The following is a 19,458-nucleotide window of genomic DNA, read 5'->3' as shown; positions in this document are numbered from 1 at the left end:
GTGCTTTTTTCTTTTACAGGATGAGGTTGTTAGCCCTACACAAACCCCCAAGCTGGAGGACCACTCCTAGTCGGCTGTCCGCGACTGCTTATTCAGTATATTCGCAGCTAACCTCTATATCTAGAGGCTTTCTCCTCAATCCGCAACCTGAGGACGCGCCATGCCGTGGTGACAGGAACCCACGTTAAGCTGAAAGGGACGCTAAACTAAAATCAACTAGGCTCAAATGTATGTTGAGTTAGGAAATTTAGGGGAACCCGGTTCCGGGGGCCTATGCCCCATAGTTTTTTGAGTGACAAAAATAATTTAAACCATTACTTACATTTTTTTGAAAGTTTACAATCTATTCCTCTTTCCAGATTTTACCTTCTAGATCCGCCACTGACCCAGTGGACCCCCCCTCCCTGCGTGCGCTCCTGCAATACAAGTACATATGAAACAAACAGGCAATCATGAAAAATAAGCCATCATTAGCTGGAATCTATTATTTGAGGGTCCCAACTATTGTACAACCTCTAATTACAAAACTTATGTTACCAAAGGAAATCGTAACTGCAAGTAGCATCCCGTTCAGGGTCATGATTTGGAGAATGCAGAAGGGATGGAAATTGCCCTCTCTGAATTTGAGAAATAAATTTTTTTATTCGATTGTATATTGATAATACAACGTGAAATGCTTGTCGGTTCATAAATTATATACATTCCTGGAAGTATAGATCTAAAATAATCTCTTCCAAGTTTCCCTTTTTCTGCCCGGAATTTCGACAATGAAACGTTTCCCACTCTTTCTCTTAAGCCCTAACTCAATGGCCTTCTCGCCATAACTCTTATGTGATGCTTTCTGTGGAAGAACTAACTTTAATCAATTTTGACAATAACAGGATCAGCGGAGTCATTTCAAATTTTTCTGTCGGGGGAAGGGATATTCTCCACTGACAAGCGTTTCACATTGTATTATTTCTCAAACTCAAGGGGTGAGGCAATTTCATCCTCACTGCAATCCAAAATTATATTATTTGAGTTACAATTTCATTGATAACACGAGTTTCGTAATTAGTAGGATGCAATAGTTGATGGCCTTTATATTATAGCTTCTAGTGCAGGGTTACCAAATAAAAAAAGGCCTATGTTTAGTTAAATGGATCCAGCCTTATTTTCGAAAAAATGATAAAATTTCGCTTGTGTTAATATTACGTTAGTTTATATTAATTTAAGTTAGGTTAGATTTCTTTGGTTAGGTTAGTTTAACTACTTTTTTTTTTTTTTTTTTTTTTTTTTGTATTCATATTCCCTTATGTGCGCTTCCAGTAAGTGCATATAGTCTCTACAGCATTTTGCATTTCTCATTTCTACATGTAGTGCGATTTCATTCTTAAATGACCCAGAAACCAATTACAATTCCGTTACTTCGACTCACTTCTCCTGTAAATCTTTATTTTTTATGCACTGTACTTCTGGATCCCTTCAACTAAACATAGCCACAAAAAACATAAGAAATTCCTAATTGCTTGATTCGACCGGTAAAATTGGAAGTTATTCTTATGTTGACAGTGTATTCTCATTAAAATTATAGTACAGAAAAAGGCAACTCTTTCAATTGTTGAGTTTAATGCCTTCACGTCGCAGTTAGGGCTGTTCCGATAATCGAGTAATCGATAACAATTCGATAACATTTCAAAACCGTTTCATCGATAAAGAATTTTAATTTTATCGAATTATCGAACTTTCGAGACTCCCGAAATGTTTGAGACTCTCGAAATGATCGAGACTCCCGAAATGTTAGGGACTCTCGAAGTGTTCGAGGCACTCGAAATGTAAGAAACATTAGACAACTTCGAGACACTCGAACTGTTCGAGAATCTCGAATTGTTTGAAAGCAGCAAATACAGAAATATATCAATATGATCGCATTTGTCGAGTCGCTTGAATATTTAGAAAAGTTCGGGATTATCGGAGTGTTCGGAAGAAACTATGTATTCGAGGTTATCATAGTTGTATATAACATGTATTACATATATGCAGAGTGTTCATTTTATAACTTCTCTCCTTAGCAATGTAGTGAAGGGAAAGTTTTTCCCCCACAGATCTGTACAAGGTTTAAGCAGTCTGTCAGAAGAGAGAAAGAGGAAGAGAAAACATGCATCACCCGAATGGAATTGGAATCCAAGACAACGTTAGTCTACTAATAGTCACTTTGCCGATTGCGCCAATAACGGGGTAGGCAGAAAAATAATTTTACATATGATTTCGACCAATACAACTTTGCAATAACTTATCAGATGAAAAAAGTTGTTTGACTAGTTTGGCTGCAAGAAGAAATCATTGGAGAGGTGAAGGAACCGAACTGTTCATTACTACTTTTGATAATACCCGAAACTTCGATAATACTCGAAATATCGATAATACCCGAAACTTCGATAATACTCGAAATGTTGATAATACCCGAAACTTCGATAATACTCGAAATGTCGATAATACTCGAAATTTCGATAATACCCGAAACTTCGATAATACTCGAAATTTCGATAATACCCAAAACTTCGATAATACTCGAAATTTCGATAATACCCGAAACTTCGATAATACTCAAAATTTCGATAATACCCGAGACTTCGATAATTTCAGATAAGCTTACTAGAACGGTTTCGAGTAACCAATGACAAGTCGATAAATTTTTATTCCCGAAGTTCGATAAGTCTTCAGCCTTATCGAACACCCCTAGTCGCAGTACGGTACGTGGGTATTGATAGTTCTCATTGTTCTGGATACGTTCTGTACTGGGCCGGTAGTGGTCACCCTTTCAATAGTGGTCACGTAGGACAATAAATTTGAAGTGCAGACTCGTATTAGCCAACAAGCCTTTTCATTTTTACTGTAATGCCTACTACCCTTTCTGTGTACTGCATCCCTACTGGATAGCTTTTTCAGTTGGAGTATCAGTCTAGAAGAGGTTGTTTATGTGGATGTGGAGAGTTTTTCCAACTTCCAAATTTTGAAGGTAAGCAAACAGTTCGATTTTTTCCATTATCTCTAGTTTATTTTATAAGTACTGTGAATCCTTTTAATGTCGAAGAATTCAATAATGACCAGTTATTTCAAAATTATATTTGCTTTTACGCTTGCATTGTTGCAGGTATGAGTTGAGGGGTGACCAATACTAAATTATAAAAACGACTACCTTTTTTGGTAACGGTCACACTAGGTGACCATAATTGAAATCACAATTTTAATAGTGGGCTTAGAAAAAACCACAATAAAAATATTTATTTAGTACTGGCCACAATATTTCTGAAATTCTTTTCTTTTCCTTCTATCGTAGGCTTAATCTTTCTTCATTTTTAATTTTACTTTATTTTCTTTCTCCTGCCATAATCTAATCAGTGTGTTGTTTTTAAATATTTTTCCAGCACTAAAGAAATGCCTTCGAAAACGAAATTATTTATGTACAATGATGACTGAATCTGTTGATACAGTTTGCTTTCAAAATCATTTAGATTACCTGGAGTTCAAAATTGATGAGCAAACGCTAACATGTTTCAAGGAAGCAGGTGACACCAGCATTGGGATGAAACATTTTATGATTTATTTTATGTGTGGAAGAAATTCTGTTCTGAGCAGATAATACAGGATATGCAAACGATGTCTACGGAGTCTGTGAAACTGCTCCTCGATCCTACTCAAGATACACAACCTATCCACAACGATTCATCTCATAGGTCTGATGAAAGATGCCAATCAAAGATCAGTGCGTATCTCCTTCAACAGTTACAGACTCTCAACCTATCGAGACAAGTTCGACATGTCATAACTAATGCATGTCCACAGCAAATTGTAAATGGGAAAACTGTGTGTCTAGTCCATTAAAAAGAAACTTGTTGTCAAAAACTCCAGAGAAAACACAAAATTCAAAAAAAAAAAAAAAAAAAAAGTAGCTTCGATTCCCTGCTGTAGTAAGTTCAAACCAGTACAGGGGCTTCTTAAGTCAAAAGAAAATGAAGAAAAAACGAAATCTAAGAATTGAAATGTTTCGTTCACGTAAGGAAAAACAACTTGTGAAATTAACATGAAAATAAATATCGAAGGACTGGGTGTCAAAAGTGTAATGTAAAATCACAGTAAGTCACACCAGAAATATGTTGAGATGGATGCAGTGTACTAAATGTAAAAGTGGTTCTATGTTAGTTGTGTATTCAGGAGACATTATGAGGATTCAGAATTTTCATATCTTCATAAAATAGCTGAATCCGATTTTGACAACGAAAGAAACTTTTTGTGTGAGATAAAACTGACTGATCATGACTTACCTATCTGCTATTGCTGTACAGTATATACCCGCGAATAAATGTCTATATAAAGAGCTTCAAGGCGGTAGCAGATAGGGAGACACGACAACGATATCATATGCATAATAATATTCTATACCACGCCACGTTTCCATTGTTTGAAGTAGTGCTCTCAAACGGGTCGGGTCGGGTCAGGTCAACTCGGGTCGGATCGGGTCAGCTCGGGTCGGGTTGTCGGGTCGGGTCAGTCGGGTCAGCTCGGGTCGGGTCAATCGGGTCAGCTCGGGTCGGGTTGTTGGGTCGGGTTATTCGGGTCGGGTTGTCGGGTCGGGTCAATCGGGTCAGTTCGGGTCGGGTTATCGGGTCGGGTCAGTCGGGTCAGCTCGGGTCGGGTTGTCGGGTCGGGTCAGTCGGGTCAGTTCACTTTGGTCAACTGAGTTTAGGTTGAGCTTAAACTCGGCTGGAATCGAAAGCTGCTGTTTTTCACTAGCTGCCTAATTAAAAATAGCAATTTTCACAAAAGAGACAGTGACCAAAGCTTAAAACCCACTTTATTTTAAATTATAATTTGTAACTGTTTCGGATATGCTAGATATCCGATATCATTCGTGTGCGCCTTACAGGTACAGTACATATACAGAAAGGGAAAGTAAAAGATGCCACCAAAAAGTACAGAAAGTGCTTAAGTTCAAAAAGTAAACATAACAATATAGTATGGAGTTCTTGCGTACTATTGATTGTTGGCGGAAAAATTTCTTCTTTTACTTTTTTCTTTTCTCCACATCAAAGGATTACACCGAAAAGTTTACAGAAATGAAAATAAGCTTTTTATTGTTGTATTGCCGTCTCCTTTAGCCTAATCGGCATAACCGTGGGACGTAAAACTCAAAAATTTCATTTTTTCCATTGTTGTATTGTTAATATTTTTGCATTGTAAATATTGGTTTTAAAAAATATTAACATGTTAAACTTTCAGTGAAAGAGAATTTTCCAAGAATTGTGCTACTGTATATATTTTAAATTATGCTTTATACTTTATTTTCTAAAATTATGCTTTTAAAACTAGTTTCTTCTGGACCCTTAGACAATCACAATCATGTTCAAGGTACCAACCATATGTGTAAATTGCTGTTATGCTTTATATGCTTTTTATGCTTTTGGGTTGCTCTATTAATTGTGTTTGGGAGGATTTTGAGTTCTCACTTTAATGTTTGCAGATCACTCCATAATGCTGGCAGTAGCGGTTCGTGGTCTGTAGAAGTACCGGTTGCAATGTTGCAATATCAAAGGTATGTAGTTACGCGCAAGTGTTCCCCTCCCCCCAGCATTCTTGAGTCTTACCCAAAAAATATTCAGGAAATATGAAGACGAAAGTCCTTATAAGCTCCATTTGTATATTTATTGATTAAAGTGTATTCTCTAATATTGATTTAATATATGTTATTTCCTTTTTTTTTTTTTCAAACAACCACTATCAATGTACGTTTATACACTATTTGTATACAAAAACTTCTACCTTCATGTTATTGAACAAGAGATAAATCGAATATATAGCATGTGCTAGCCATGAATGATATCGTTAACCCCCCCCCCAAAAAAAAAAGAAAAAAGCAAGAAAATTGCATATATTCATGCACACAGTTAAACAAAATTATTTAATTAAGTAAACTATGCATTATTTTAGAATGGAAGGTCTTTCTTCGTTCTTTTCGAGCTTCAAATTCTTCTATGACTTCATTGAAATCTGAAATGCTGCTCGCCAAGTTTTTCTGAATAGAAAGCATCGCTACTGCAAATATTTTCCGCTTTATTTTCTTTAAGGTACAGAAACACCTCTCTCCTCCGACAATATGAATTTTGTTAGCATTTCTTTGTATGAATATAAGGGACAAAGAGTTCATTTTCAGTAACTACGTATTTTTGTCTGCTGTTCTATTATAAAGGATCATGAAATGTAAGATTTTTTTTTCCTTCGAAAATGAAAAAAAAAATAGTTTAAAATTCCAGCAATTTAGGCTAAAGAAGACAGATGAGTATTGAAAGTGAATAATTTGAGATTATTTTTTATGCTCTCCGCCGGAAATTGAACACGGGATCATATGCACGAGCGACACACAGTAGGAATTAGACCAGTGGTAAGACATTCTCTTCTTCGAGTCTCGATCGCCCCCTTCCCCCAGAATAGGATATTTTTTATTTTAAAAATAAAATCTATCCCAAGAATTTTTACCTTTGTATTATAAATGTAAAATAAAATCTATTGACTTCGAACGACTGCCCTCCCCCAAATATTCAGCTTGGATCCGCCCCTGCTACCATCAGACGCGTATTTGCTCTTTGCGAGTTTCTGTTTGGTGACTAACTTCTTTCTTCCAAGAGTCTATATCTCACTCAACCTATCAATTGAGTCAAGCGCTGCCAAACGGAGGAATTCGTAACTACTACAGAAGCTGACTATACCAGTTGCAACGAAATAGCAACTGGAAACGCGTGATACGGGAGGATAGCAGCGATGCAAGAATAAATCCACTTCCTCATGTTAAGAGATAGGAGCTCGCTGCCATATGCTCAATGTTACTGCTTCCAGTGGCAACGCTTGCTGCCACTGGATTTGTATATCATTCTCTTTCTTTCAGTTTTTTAAAATTATTTTTTTTAGAAATGCATCAATACTGTTTTGCGCTCAAGAGCAAAGGTTTATTTTTTACTGCTACACTACTTTAATACTTAAAAATATCTTTAGTATTAAAGAAATATCCGGTTGCACAACCATGCAACATATAGTACCAGCCGCAACTGAATGCTGGGTTATAGGCTCGACAATGTTGTAATTTAAAAAAGTTTTTACTTTTTGGATGTAGAGTGGTGATTGATCTGATGATTTTGCAACATGATACAAAGCGGTTTTCCATATCAGTGATTGTCTATCAATAGTACGGAGAAAAATGTCTCTTGATAGATATATTATTTTTAGAAAATTCGTTTTCTGCATCCAATGAAGGAAAAGATTCATCCAAAATGAATTTGTGATATTTCGATGGCGGATGTCTAGTTCGTTTCCACGAGGAACCCCTATATTCTATTTGTTTTCGGCTCTGGAATTCGAGAACATTTTCTTTGCACATCTCCAAACATTCTTGAGAAATTTGTTCGAATATTGTTCGTTGAGAGTCATATTTACCAGACCTCATCTTGGACAGCGTTTGAACTAGTGTATCTACAAGGATCAAACCTTCTGACATGTGTGCATCTACTTGAGATAAGGCAAAACTCAAAGTTATAGCATGGCACCAGTAATCTTAATTTTAACAGCCCGAAATCATTCCCTCGTGTACAGATCACACTAATTTTCCGGATGGAATGATGGAGGTAAATAAATATCAGAAGTTCCAGATTTGTTTTAATACCGCATGATAATATAATGTGTTGAAAGCAGATTTTATGAAAAAAAAAAGGAATAAATGGATATGATAATTTGTAAAAAAAAAAAAAAAAAGTGATAGTGATAGTGCTTAAGTGAATTATAAGAAAAAGCCTTGAAAAGTAATAAAGAGAAACCATTAATATGTTTTTCCTTTGTTATAATAACTTGTCCTAAGGGACAACGGTGATAGAAACTAATGAGACTTTATAATTGCAAAAAAAAAAAAAAAAAAAAATCATAAAGCACTTAATTTGAAATTAAAGATTGATAACATTTGATAATGGGGATTCAGGCTGGCAGAGGGGGAGAGTGAAAACGGAGGCAACAGAGACGTTCTTTTTTTTAAAGCCATGTGCAAAGAGATTAACCTTGGACTTCGGGTAAGAGGTTACCATATACTCATGTGAGTTTCAATTGCTACGCCTTGTAAAAGTTAGCTAAGAAAGCATAATTTTAGTTTCCTAGCGTAATTAGTTTTTGTGACAAGTAACTCGTATATGCAAATAGCATCGTTAATATCATCTTGTATGTTAGAATTGTCTTTGTGTAAATAAAATTGTAATTAAGCATTTCGAGGTAAAACAGGTTCTTTTACTTAACTTCTACAAAGAAAAGATTTGAACTTACCTCTTATGCACAGATACGACAGCGTGGGATACTGTCGGTCAGTAAATAATATAATCTGAAGTCATCTACCATACGTAACTAAATATAATTGATTAATCATTTTTATTAATCAATAAATAGTTGTTTGGTAGATAAACTCATAATAATAATAATAATAATAATAATAATAATAATAATAATAATAATAATAATAATAATAATAATAATAATAATAATAATAATAATAATACCAAATTATTTAATGGATGCTATGCATTTGTTCTATGTCGCCATAATCAATGGAAATCAATTACTTAGTGTACGAAGACTTTTTTCGTCCAACACAAGTGTAATGTTTTACTGCAGTGCATGTTATTTGTAAGTATGCATATCATATTTTAGTATGACTTTCAATATTGAAGCGAATGAGAATGCCGACTGACTTTCTATTTTTCTGATTGTTTGTCAAAAACAAAGGAGATAACTAGATAATGGACAGAGATTAAAATGAATGTCCAGGTGATGAGGTCAATGCAAGCATCCCACAGGTTTCCGTGAATTAGATCTTCCCGTACTACAAACTAAAACGAGTGGAGCTATTTTATTCGGAATGCAACGGTATTCTGCAGTTCGTAACTTTGTTGTCGAGAGATGTTTTGGAAGTAGTTTCACTTGTAGCCACTGGTAACTCACCGTTTGTCGACCTATAATAGCATCATCTGTGTGTGGGGGGCACTAGGGAGGCCAAGAATTTGAGCAAGGGGGCCTGGCCCCCCTTGGCTCCGCCACTGATGGTGTCCATGGTTCGATCCCAGCTTGTGCTAAGTGGGCTTTGTGGTGGAAAAACGCCGTGTAGTGGGTTTTCTCGGGGTTCTCCTGTTTCCTCCCACTTTCTTCATTCCACCATTTCATTCATTTCTCATGGTCACCATATCCCTTAGCCTCGGTGCAGAATCGAGGGACCTTAAACTGAATATTTCATATTATTTCACCAAGCCCAAGGACACCGATACAAGAACAAGATAAAGATTGGATATGCAAGACGAAGTGCATAGTAATCTTGCTCTTGGCCTTGTTTTGGTGATCACCAAGTAGCGATGAGCGTATTTTCTTGCTTTCCGGTATAGTATGAAAGACCATAATCAAAATCACACATGGTCTTCATTTGTACCGATGAGGCGAGCACTCTTGGCTCTTGTATAGCATGAAAGATTGCCAAGACACGTGGTCCGGGTCAATTAGGTCGGATCACGGTTCGGGTCAGTCGGGTCATCGGGTCGGGTCGGGTCGGTCTTCAACCCGACCCGACCCGACCCGTTGAGAGCACTAGGAAGTCCTTCGTTTGTTTCGAAGATATTACAGAGAAACTGTAAAATTGGTGCTAGTTTAATTTCGTTGTATAGAAGGCCCTTAAAATATGATGTTCTGCTAGATTGGACCTTTGTGTATGAATGCAAAGGTACAGTACATAAGCATAGCTTCACTATAGGTTTACATGTGTTTTCGTTTTAAAAAATGTAACACTTTACTTAAAATGTAATTATACTGTGTTTTACTTTTATATGTTTTATGCAATTCTTTAATTTCATTAAATATTGTAGCTAATTAAATTACGTGCTTTTATTGATAACATTAGAGTAGTGATAACTTCAATGTAAATTATCAAGAAAATGTAATACGAATAAACACAGTAAAGTATAATGTGTTACCTAAAATATGTGACCACTACTGAATATAAGAGTGACCACAACTAGAAAAAAATGACCACTACTAGCAAAAGTACTCTTACGAATGAAAAATTGGCATATTTTCTTACTGCTTCCCTTAATGAGTGAAAGCTGTGCTTGCATTGGAAGAGAACAAAATTTTACATTTGCTAAATATAAAACCACTACTGTAACATTAAAACACAAGGGACAAAAAATTATGAAAATAAAAATTTCCTTAAGGATGTCCACTACCGGCCCAGTCACCCTATGTAGTGCCTCAATCAGTATCAGAATAATTAATATTATTTACAGCAATGAAGTGAGGATTTTGATGTAATAAGGACGTAAGCGAGTTTACGCCCTTTTTGCATCAAACGCATTTGTGGCTTTTGCCATGCTTGTTTAGCTTCCTGGTGACATTTCAATTCAATATCGGAATAAAATGCAGCATATTACATTGTTTTATGTAAGAAAAAAAATTGACTATTAAAATTTTCAACATCGTTTTTCTCCAACTGCATGTTTCAGACTTACGGCCTTATTGCATCAAATTTATCAATTGTTACAAGGAGAAAAAAAATATTCGACCCAGCCAGGATTCGAACCTGGAATCTTCTGATCCGTAGTCAGACGCGTTATCCGTTGCGCCACTGGGCCACAGTTCCTGCGAGCTCTATGCGGTTGTATACATTGAACGCTCATATACATAGAGACACATTTCAGTCCTCGTAACTAGAAATATGTAAAATTTGTGTCTATTTGAAAAATTATTTGTTGAGCTATAAGAATTAGTGTAATAGTATTAGTGCATAATAATAATAATAATAATAATAATAATAATAATAATAATAATAATAATAATAATAATAATAATAATAATAATAATAATAATAATAATAAAATTAATATGAATCAATGAATACACAGTGAACTGAACATAATAATACGTGTGGAAGTAAATCTTCACACGCAATTTTCAAGGAAATCAATATAAAACTAATTTATATGGAGATAAAAGATATACAATTCCTAGCAGTGCTCGAAATGGGTCAGTATGCCATACCACCACTTTTTTTTATTACATTAATTGTCATACCGGTACTTTTAAAAGCAAAAATTCCATATTTGAATTTAAAATTCAATAATGAAACAATCAATATCATAGGCTATTTCCATCCAATTTAAAAAGAAAAAGAAGTAACTGCAAAAAAGTGCTTCTCGATGTCTCTTACCGTTTTTACTCTATTAAAATCGATATTGGAACCGAAACTACTAGTAAATTTCAACCACAATCGGTTTCCGTAGTGTTGTGGTTGGTGAAAAAAACTGCTTGTCACTATAGGCCTATATTACCGTTCTTTGGCTAATTTTAGCTACTTCCAGTTTGAATAAGGGGGGTTTATCAGTGGTGCTATTCTAATTTATTATATATCGTTTTAAAAAAAATAAACGTGCTGGTACGCTGGACATCAAGTTCATAATTATGAAAAAGTTACATACCTTTCAGGGCTATAATAATAATAATAATAATAATAATAATAATAATAATAATAATAATAATAATAATAATAATAATAATAATAATAATAATAATAATAATAATAATAATAAACACAATATGCAGCATAATTGGTTCCCATTGTTCAGACTCGAACCTCTACACTTTTGTGAAACAGTACAGGTAAACAATAAAAATTTTGATTTTCAATAAAACTACATAGCCTATTCGCTATTTGATATTTTCGAAGTTTCTCGTCAACCTCTTTTTAAGACAAGAGGATATATTCCGTTTACATTAAAAAGGTTCCGGTATGTCATATCGTTGCATATCTCAAAAAAAAAAAAAAAAAAAAAAAAACACTATTACGACGGTCAATTAATGAATAGATATAATTCCCCTTGTGACATGTAGCGACCTACACAGCATACTAATAGGGTGAATGTGCCACTAGTCAGCCCCTCACCAGTAGTCAGCCATTTACGCATTTTCGAAACAAAAATAAGAAAACGTTACGTTTTGACCCTTATCAATATGAAGCTTAGCTTTTAGACATTCATCCTCTACACAGCCGATCACATGTCACACCGAAATGTCACCTAGTGTCGCAGCAATAGGTGGACAAAGAAGACACTATGTTGTAATGCGTGAATCTACTACGTAAAAAATAACAGACGAGACTTTTTGTTACAAGTGTGTATTTGTTATCTAATGTAAAAATAATAAATATTCTTTTTATTTTTTAATTTGTATATATTAAGGAAATGAAAACAGAAAAATTTTTTTGGTAGATTTTGAGCATTTCGTTTGTATAGGGGGGGCCGAGTACTGGAATTGAAAAATGAGTGATTTTCTAATAGTCAGCCCCCGGGGCTGAGTACTGGAATTATAGCATATGTGTGCAATTTCGTCCATCACATGCCCAGACCAAGTATTCACTTCCCTTCTGTTAATAACATACAGCATAACTCACAAATCTTTGTTTTTCCAGTAGTCAGCCCCGGTAAAAATGCAAAGGCCGAGTACTGGTGCCTCGAAAGCCAAAAGTCAGCCCTGTTGGTAATTTTACTGCAATTTTAAATATCAATATCCAAATTTGCAAAAAGCCAGGTTCCCACTTACTCATTTCATGGAAGTAAATATAAATGAATGAAAAAGGAATAAAAATGGAAGTTAAGAAATTAAAACGGTGGTCAATTCACCAGTACTTAGAAGAGTCTCTCTACAATGCACTGAGGGCTGTAGAAAATGGAATGACTATACGTGAAGCTAGCAGAACATTCAATGTTTCTCGCAACACACTAAAATAGCCAACGTTGGATTTGGGCAAAATAAAATGGATATATTTAATAGAGTATACAATATTGTAAAAAGTGACAATAGAAAGAAACTTTTCAAAGAGAGCTATCTAGGAGAGAAATGGTATAAATTGTTCTTACGAGGAAACCCAGAATTAGTTTGCAGAGTTCCCGAAGGCAAGAGCAACAGTCACCGAAGAATTTATTCGGAAGTGGTTTAAAGAACTCGAGGTACGTACCTCCAAAGCATTAACGCATCCGATATTCTGCAAGATCCCACCCGAATCTTTATTGGTGATGAAACTAGTTTTAGCCTTTGTCTCGAAACAGGTGAAGTTATCGTATCGAAAGGTTTGAAAAATGTTTATAAAGTCCGACGTGCAATTGACAAACAATCACTGTTCTTCTAGTTTCCTCTGGCAAACGGCGAAACTGTATTTCCAATGGTTATTTTCCCGTATGTTAAACCATCGCCTGACATCATAGAAAGTATCCCAAAGGTCTGGTTTTGGGGAAGATCAGAAACAGGCCTGGATGAGGATTGATACTTTTTATGAGTATATTGTAAATGGTATAAACAAATGGCTGGAAGAAATAACGTTAAAAGACCAATAATTTTATTTGTTGAAGGGCATCGCACACATCCAACTATGGAATTTAATGTGTTTTGCATCGAAAACTGAATAATTCTACATGCCTTACCACCTAATACAATACACATTCTTCAGCCAGCAGATGTTAGTGCCTTCAAACCCCTCAAGATAGAATGGAAGAAGACAGTTCATGACTGGCAAAGCCAACCCAAAAACATAAGTCTGTAGCAAAATCTCATTTCTCTTCACTTTTGTCAACAGTAGTAAACCGTTCTTTTCTCTCCCATTCAATTAGAAATGGTTTCAGGAAATGTGGCTTGTGTCCTTTCAATGCAAATACTGTAGACTACTCTAAATACATTAAAAATAGCTTAGTGAAAAGACGTTTGGAAAAAGATTGAAGTGTATCGGCTGACTGATTTCCTCGCATATCCCTTCTCTATTTTCTTGTCAAGCAGATCGTACTGAAATATTGGTCCATAATGTAATGGAAGATGGTACGGTGTTTTGAAAGATGGTACATTACTTCAAGTTCAAAGCGCCAACGATAATATTGAGAAGTCATACACAGTCATAGATAAAGCTCCCGAAAAAAGTTCAAATAACAGTAGACAGGTCTCACCAAATTTTGAAAATAATTTATTTTGGCCAGAACCAATTGGAAGACTTCAAAGAGGCAACGAAGCAAAATAAATTATCAAGTGCCATATCGTCAGATGAATGGAGAAATATGATAGCCAAGATCTTAGAACGGAAGAAAGCAATTAAAGCCAAACAAAAAAAGAAAAGAAAGAAAGAAAAGAAAGAAAAGGAAAGAAAAAGAGCAAAAAAGAAAATTCCAACTTCCTGGAATTTTTGTGAAAAGACAACTACTACAATTTTATTATTATTATTATTATTATTATTATTATTATTATTATTATTATTATTATTATTATTATTATTATTATTATTATTATTATTTGTAAGAAGTAAATGCTTTATTTGCGTTTTCTAACTTAATAAAGGTGTTCAAACATGGTGATAAACTAATGGCTGTGACATATTTCTACTCTAGTTCTATGAGAAATATTCCTAACTTCATAGAATTTTTATGAAGACATAATTCGATTTTATTTCATATTTTTGTGAGTTTTTTTTCTTTTGGCGTTTTCTAACTTTTAACTGGAGTAATCAAATGATATTGCGATATACTGGTCATGAAATTTAGCTATGATCTAACAACTTTAGTTCTATTTGAAATGTTTTAGCTTCATGGTTGCTTATATTTTTACGAAGGGTCCGCTCAATACAATTTTGTTCCTGTTTATGCGAGAAATAAATGATGTGTTTTTTTGTTAGACAATTATAATGTAATCTGTTATATTTGTAGTGTCATGTAGCAAAATAAAAAACGCTCCATGATATTACATCTGTTTTTATCATTAGTTTCAAATTTTGTTGGCTGACTTTAGGTTCGTTAATGGCTGAGTTCTAGAATGTAGTGGCTGAGTACTGGTATTTTTCGGCATTTTTAGGAAATTTATAAATATTGTTAAAATCCTAATAATGACATTAAAACCACTCCTTTCATTGTAAACTAGACTAAATAATGAATACATATATCATGAAGAAGTCTCATTCTGTTTAAAATTAAAATCAAAAATGACATTCGAACTTAAAATTTGAGTTAGGAGTCTGAGTACTGGCACATTCACCCTATAAGGTGATGTGACAAAATTATGTAGCACTTCCAATATCTTAGAAATGAATTATCCAAGGTAAACGGTTGCTAAAAAGTATTGGGAAGATCTTCAACCAGCAATGGATCGACAATTGTTGATAATGGTCTGCATGTGTGTCAAATATGCATAAATAACCCTTAATCCCAGTTCTTATTCTTGATATCAGAGCATTTGAGATTAGGGAAGAAATGCCTATAGCTTGTTCTGAGGGATCGTATGTTTAACCCTGTAGCTGTAAGAATTTCTAAGAACAAAGAAATTAAAATCTACCGTTCACTTCGCCCTTCATTAATCTTCTAGTAAAAAGTAATGTTCTTTAAATACGTTAATTGTTTTTCGCTGTGAAAAATTTGTATTCTTTAAGCTCTCCCTTCCAACTGAAATTTGCAATACGCGTACACACGTTTGCCATGCTAATAGAAATACAAAAGATATAGAAATCTTATCTGCATGGTTTATTATCGATTTCCGAAAATGGGTTGTGCTAAATGAAGTTGGCAACGGGCATTTTGTTTTTGGTATAAATTGTTCATAAATCACGAACAAACGAAAATTTTATGAGATCAATCGTGAACAAACGATCTGCAAGGTTTATTTTCGATTTCCAAGAACGACACAGGATGTAATATCACCTAGGACTCGCGGAAAAAAGCTTTGCCGTAGCGATTTCTTCAGTGTGTTGAAAACATCATTGTATGTAGGCCTATATAGGTCTACACTTAAAATAGCATATACAGTTAAACTTCTATTAACAAACAGATTCATAATAGGGACTTTTCTTTTCTTTTCTTTTCTTTTTTTTTCTCCGGTAAGAATATAGGTAGCTACTCTTATTTGATACCGGTATATGTATACCTCTATTTCACGGGCTCTCTCAGATATGGACACAGTCCTCTTTTTCTCCTCCCGTCCCGCGCAACATGCAGGGACGTCATTTGTGGAGGTTAGGAAGGGTGAGAAACACATGCTTTTTAATAACTTGTATACTAATACACTAACAAATAACATGAAACTCTTGTCTAGATGAATGTTCTTGCCCCCTCTTAGCAAAATCTGAAATGACGCTCATAGCATGTTACTAACATTCTATTTTACCTCATTATAATGGACAGGAACTATTCTCAATTCACATGTATTTAGCACAAAAAATTTCCTCCTGCATTTTAAAAATAAATCCATGTACCGATACAGTACAGTAGAGAAAAAATTCAGTTCAAATTGTTCCATTGGTTTCAAGTAATGGTGACAAGGGTTGATTTACATGTGGAGAAAAACTATGGAAATTCTCCCCTTCCCCCTTAAAATCCGAATTTCCAAAAACGCTCAGACAAGATTCCACTTATTTTTAATGAGGGATTTATATACAGAGATGAAAGGAGTCAGTGGGTCAGTTGGGATAAGATTTATGAGTGGGTCGTGGATCGTGGGTCAACAAGACGAGACTCACCACTCATGTGATTCACACTGACCCACCGACCCATTCTGCTCAGTACATTGTAGACAGCATCTGCTGAACACTGGTGAATTTGTCTACGTTTTACTTTCAAGACCTCCATTTTTCTTCTTTTCATTTGTTCCTAATGAAAAAAGACGTTCAGGAACTTTTGGATTTTGATATTTGCAATTGTAATAATAGCAATAGTACTTACTACTTGGTTTTTGAAATGCAACCTGTGAATTTTTAGAGCTGACTACTGGATTTTTTTTTTTAATCACCTAATATATGAATTATTATAAGAAAAATTGAAAGTAACTATGTCTGCGTGATCATCACAGTCAGATTACAAAGTCAAATGAAATGACTTTTTAGCCTTAATCCCAACTGGGAAATTATCACACGCATGTCGCTTTCATTACAATAGGGCTACATATCCTAAGGTGAATATGGGGGTCAGAATTTTTGCGAAAAATTGATTGTCTCACAAGCTGTTCAACTTAGAGAGCCGAACTTCAGTATATTAACTCTTTATTAAAAATAAACAGAACATGTCCTAGCATTTCTTTTATTAAATTCTCTTTTATGGGGGGATTTCTATATAGTTGCTTCAGTACAGTACTTCGTATTTTCTCCTTTTATTCAAACTCAGCAGTAATCGGCATTGCAATGAATCAGTTTTCAGTAATGCTTCTTTCCTTACTATAGGGGAGATTGCTACAGTGCCGGACAGTTTCCAGTACCGGACATTAGAGCTAGAGCATTCCCACGCTAGGTAGCAGAATTTAGTTGTCACCTAAAATTAGAGGGAGACAAAAGATCGTAATTGACACAGTGTGTTCAAACTAGCCCAAACCAATACGTAGTTAATAGCTGTAAAGTGTTTGTTCCACTACTGGTGTATTACAATATTAATTATGGATTCTTTTGTGTTCTTAATTGAAGTAAGTTAAACAAGCTTCTTGTTATTAGTAAAAATTCTGTATGTGTAGACAGTAGAATAACAATATTATTTAAATGAACAGTTTGTTAGGTTCTAAGAGGTGCATTATTTTTCGTATGTTGGATGTGGTCCCAATACCGGACATCACATGTGTTCCCAGTACCGGACAAACTTTGTCAAGTGATACCAAGTATACGGGAGCCAGTGTTTGGTTTCAGGCTGCACCACCAGAATGATAGAAGGTAAGAAAGGAAAATAGGATGAAACTGGGCTGAAAACAAACAGTATCAGCCAGAAATAGTGATGGATAATCAACCAAATGCATCGAACGTTAGCACCCTCTTCTCATCAGGACTTCAATCCAGCTGTTCCTTCAATGTCACAAGCCTTCCAAAATGCCATAGAACAATGTTCAATGTAGCTACTAATACGCAGAAGAAGATTGCTATACGGAAGAGAAGAGCAGAATAAAGGGAAATATTGACATCAACGCCCTATAAGAAACGTCTGGAAGAGAAGGAAGAAAAAGAAGAGGAGCAAGACTTCCTGGGAAGAATACAACACCGGTCTTTCCCAGAAGAAAAATTCAGCTTCGAAATGACATTGGAAAGGACAAAAATGAAGAAAACAAATATGAAGATGAAGAGAACAAATCCAAGGAGACTACATACCTTATTTGTGAGGAGACATTTGAAGAGAACTGGGTACAACGTTGCATCTATCATGGTTGGGTTCACATTGCATGTGCTGATAGCGATACTGTGAATTATTTTGTATGTGAACATTGCAAACATGACTCAAAATTTATTTCTTAACTAACTGAACTGGTAAGTTTATCCCACTTACTGCTGTCACACAAAGAATTATGTGTCCGTTACTAGAAACAGTTTTTTGTTATGATTAAAGATACCTTTGGAAATTCATAATTAACTCAGAAAATAAAGTAGACTTGAACTTCAGTTTAGAGTATGTTATTATTCATTTTATCCTTTATGTTTGCTGTAAGTTTTGTTTTTATTCGCTGAGAGAATTTTGAGAAATAATGGAAAATGCTTAAGTGTCCGGCACTGGGGCAATCTCCCCTATACAAGGCCTATCAGTTGTCTATAGTATTGTATAAAGGTATGCTTCATACACTGTCTATGCTTAGCAAAGGCAAACGTTGACTGCAGGGGCATCTATGACCAGCGGCGCAAATCTGTCTTCAATATTGGGGGGAGGGGGAATAATACCATTTTTTAGGCGATGTTCAAAATATTTATGAAGTTGAAAGACAATGCTGTGGAGGATCAGGGCAGCAGAGTTGCCTTCAACATTGGGAGGCGGGCAGATTTGAGGCTGGGGGACGTCAATTTCATCTCACTTTCTTTTGTGGCAGTTGGACACAAATCCTCACATTTCTCCCGTCTTTCCCCCCAAAAAATACATTTCAAATCAGATTATTGGGGGAACAGTCCCCTCAGTTTCAAGATTGGAGGGTACAAGTCCCCCTCAAACCCCGGGATTTGCGCCAGTGTCTATGAGGTGGATCAATAAAATAGCGTTTTTTTTTTCTTGAGAAAAGTCGGACGGTATATTTTTCCTTTGATATCTCCAAATACTGAAAAGTGTCCCAAGAAAAATTTCAAGGGACGTTTTATATCAATGTTTTACATTTACGAGTCTTGAATTTAGATATTAAATCCATATTTTAGTTAAATTTCTCATTAAGAATTTAAGTATAAATATCTTTAGATATTCTCTAGTCAATTTTAAATTTTATAAATCTGTTACACCGCAAACTACGTCAACATCATAATATGTATTAAGTGAAAACCTATTCATAATAATAGTTGTAATAGTTAAAAGAAAGAGTATAATTGACTTACATAGGGATTCATGCTAAAATTGTATGACGGTGGAAGCTAGTCTGTAACTATGATCGTACTTACGAGTGGCGAAGAAG

General features: G+C 35.0%; 1 non-coding gene across 1 annotated transcript; it reads right to left on the bottom strand.

Annotated features, from left to right (window-relative positions):
* Positions 1-10,606: 10,606 nt before the first annotated feature.
* On the bottom strand, positions 10,607-10,679 carry TRNAR-ACG (transfer RNA arginine (anticodon ACG)). The gene has a single exon. It is a non-coding gene; the product is annotated as a tRNA-Arg (tRNA).
* Between the last annotated feature and the right edge of the window lie 8,779 nt (positions 10,680-19,458).

This window comes from Thermobia domestica, chromosome 1 (assembly GCF_964235325.1).
Source record: "Thermobia domestica chromosome 1, izTheDome1.hap1.1, whole genome shotgun sequence".
Classification (NCBI taxonomy): domain Eukaryota; kingdom Metazoa; phylum Arthropoda; class Insecta; order Zygentoma; family Lepismatidae; genus Thermobia; species Thermobia domestica.
The sequence above is the reverse complement of the archived record's forward strand: the minus strand, read 5'-3'. Positions and strand labels throughout refer to the sequence as shown.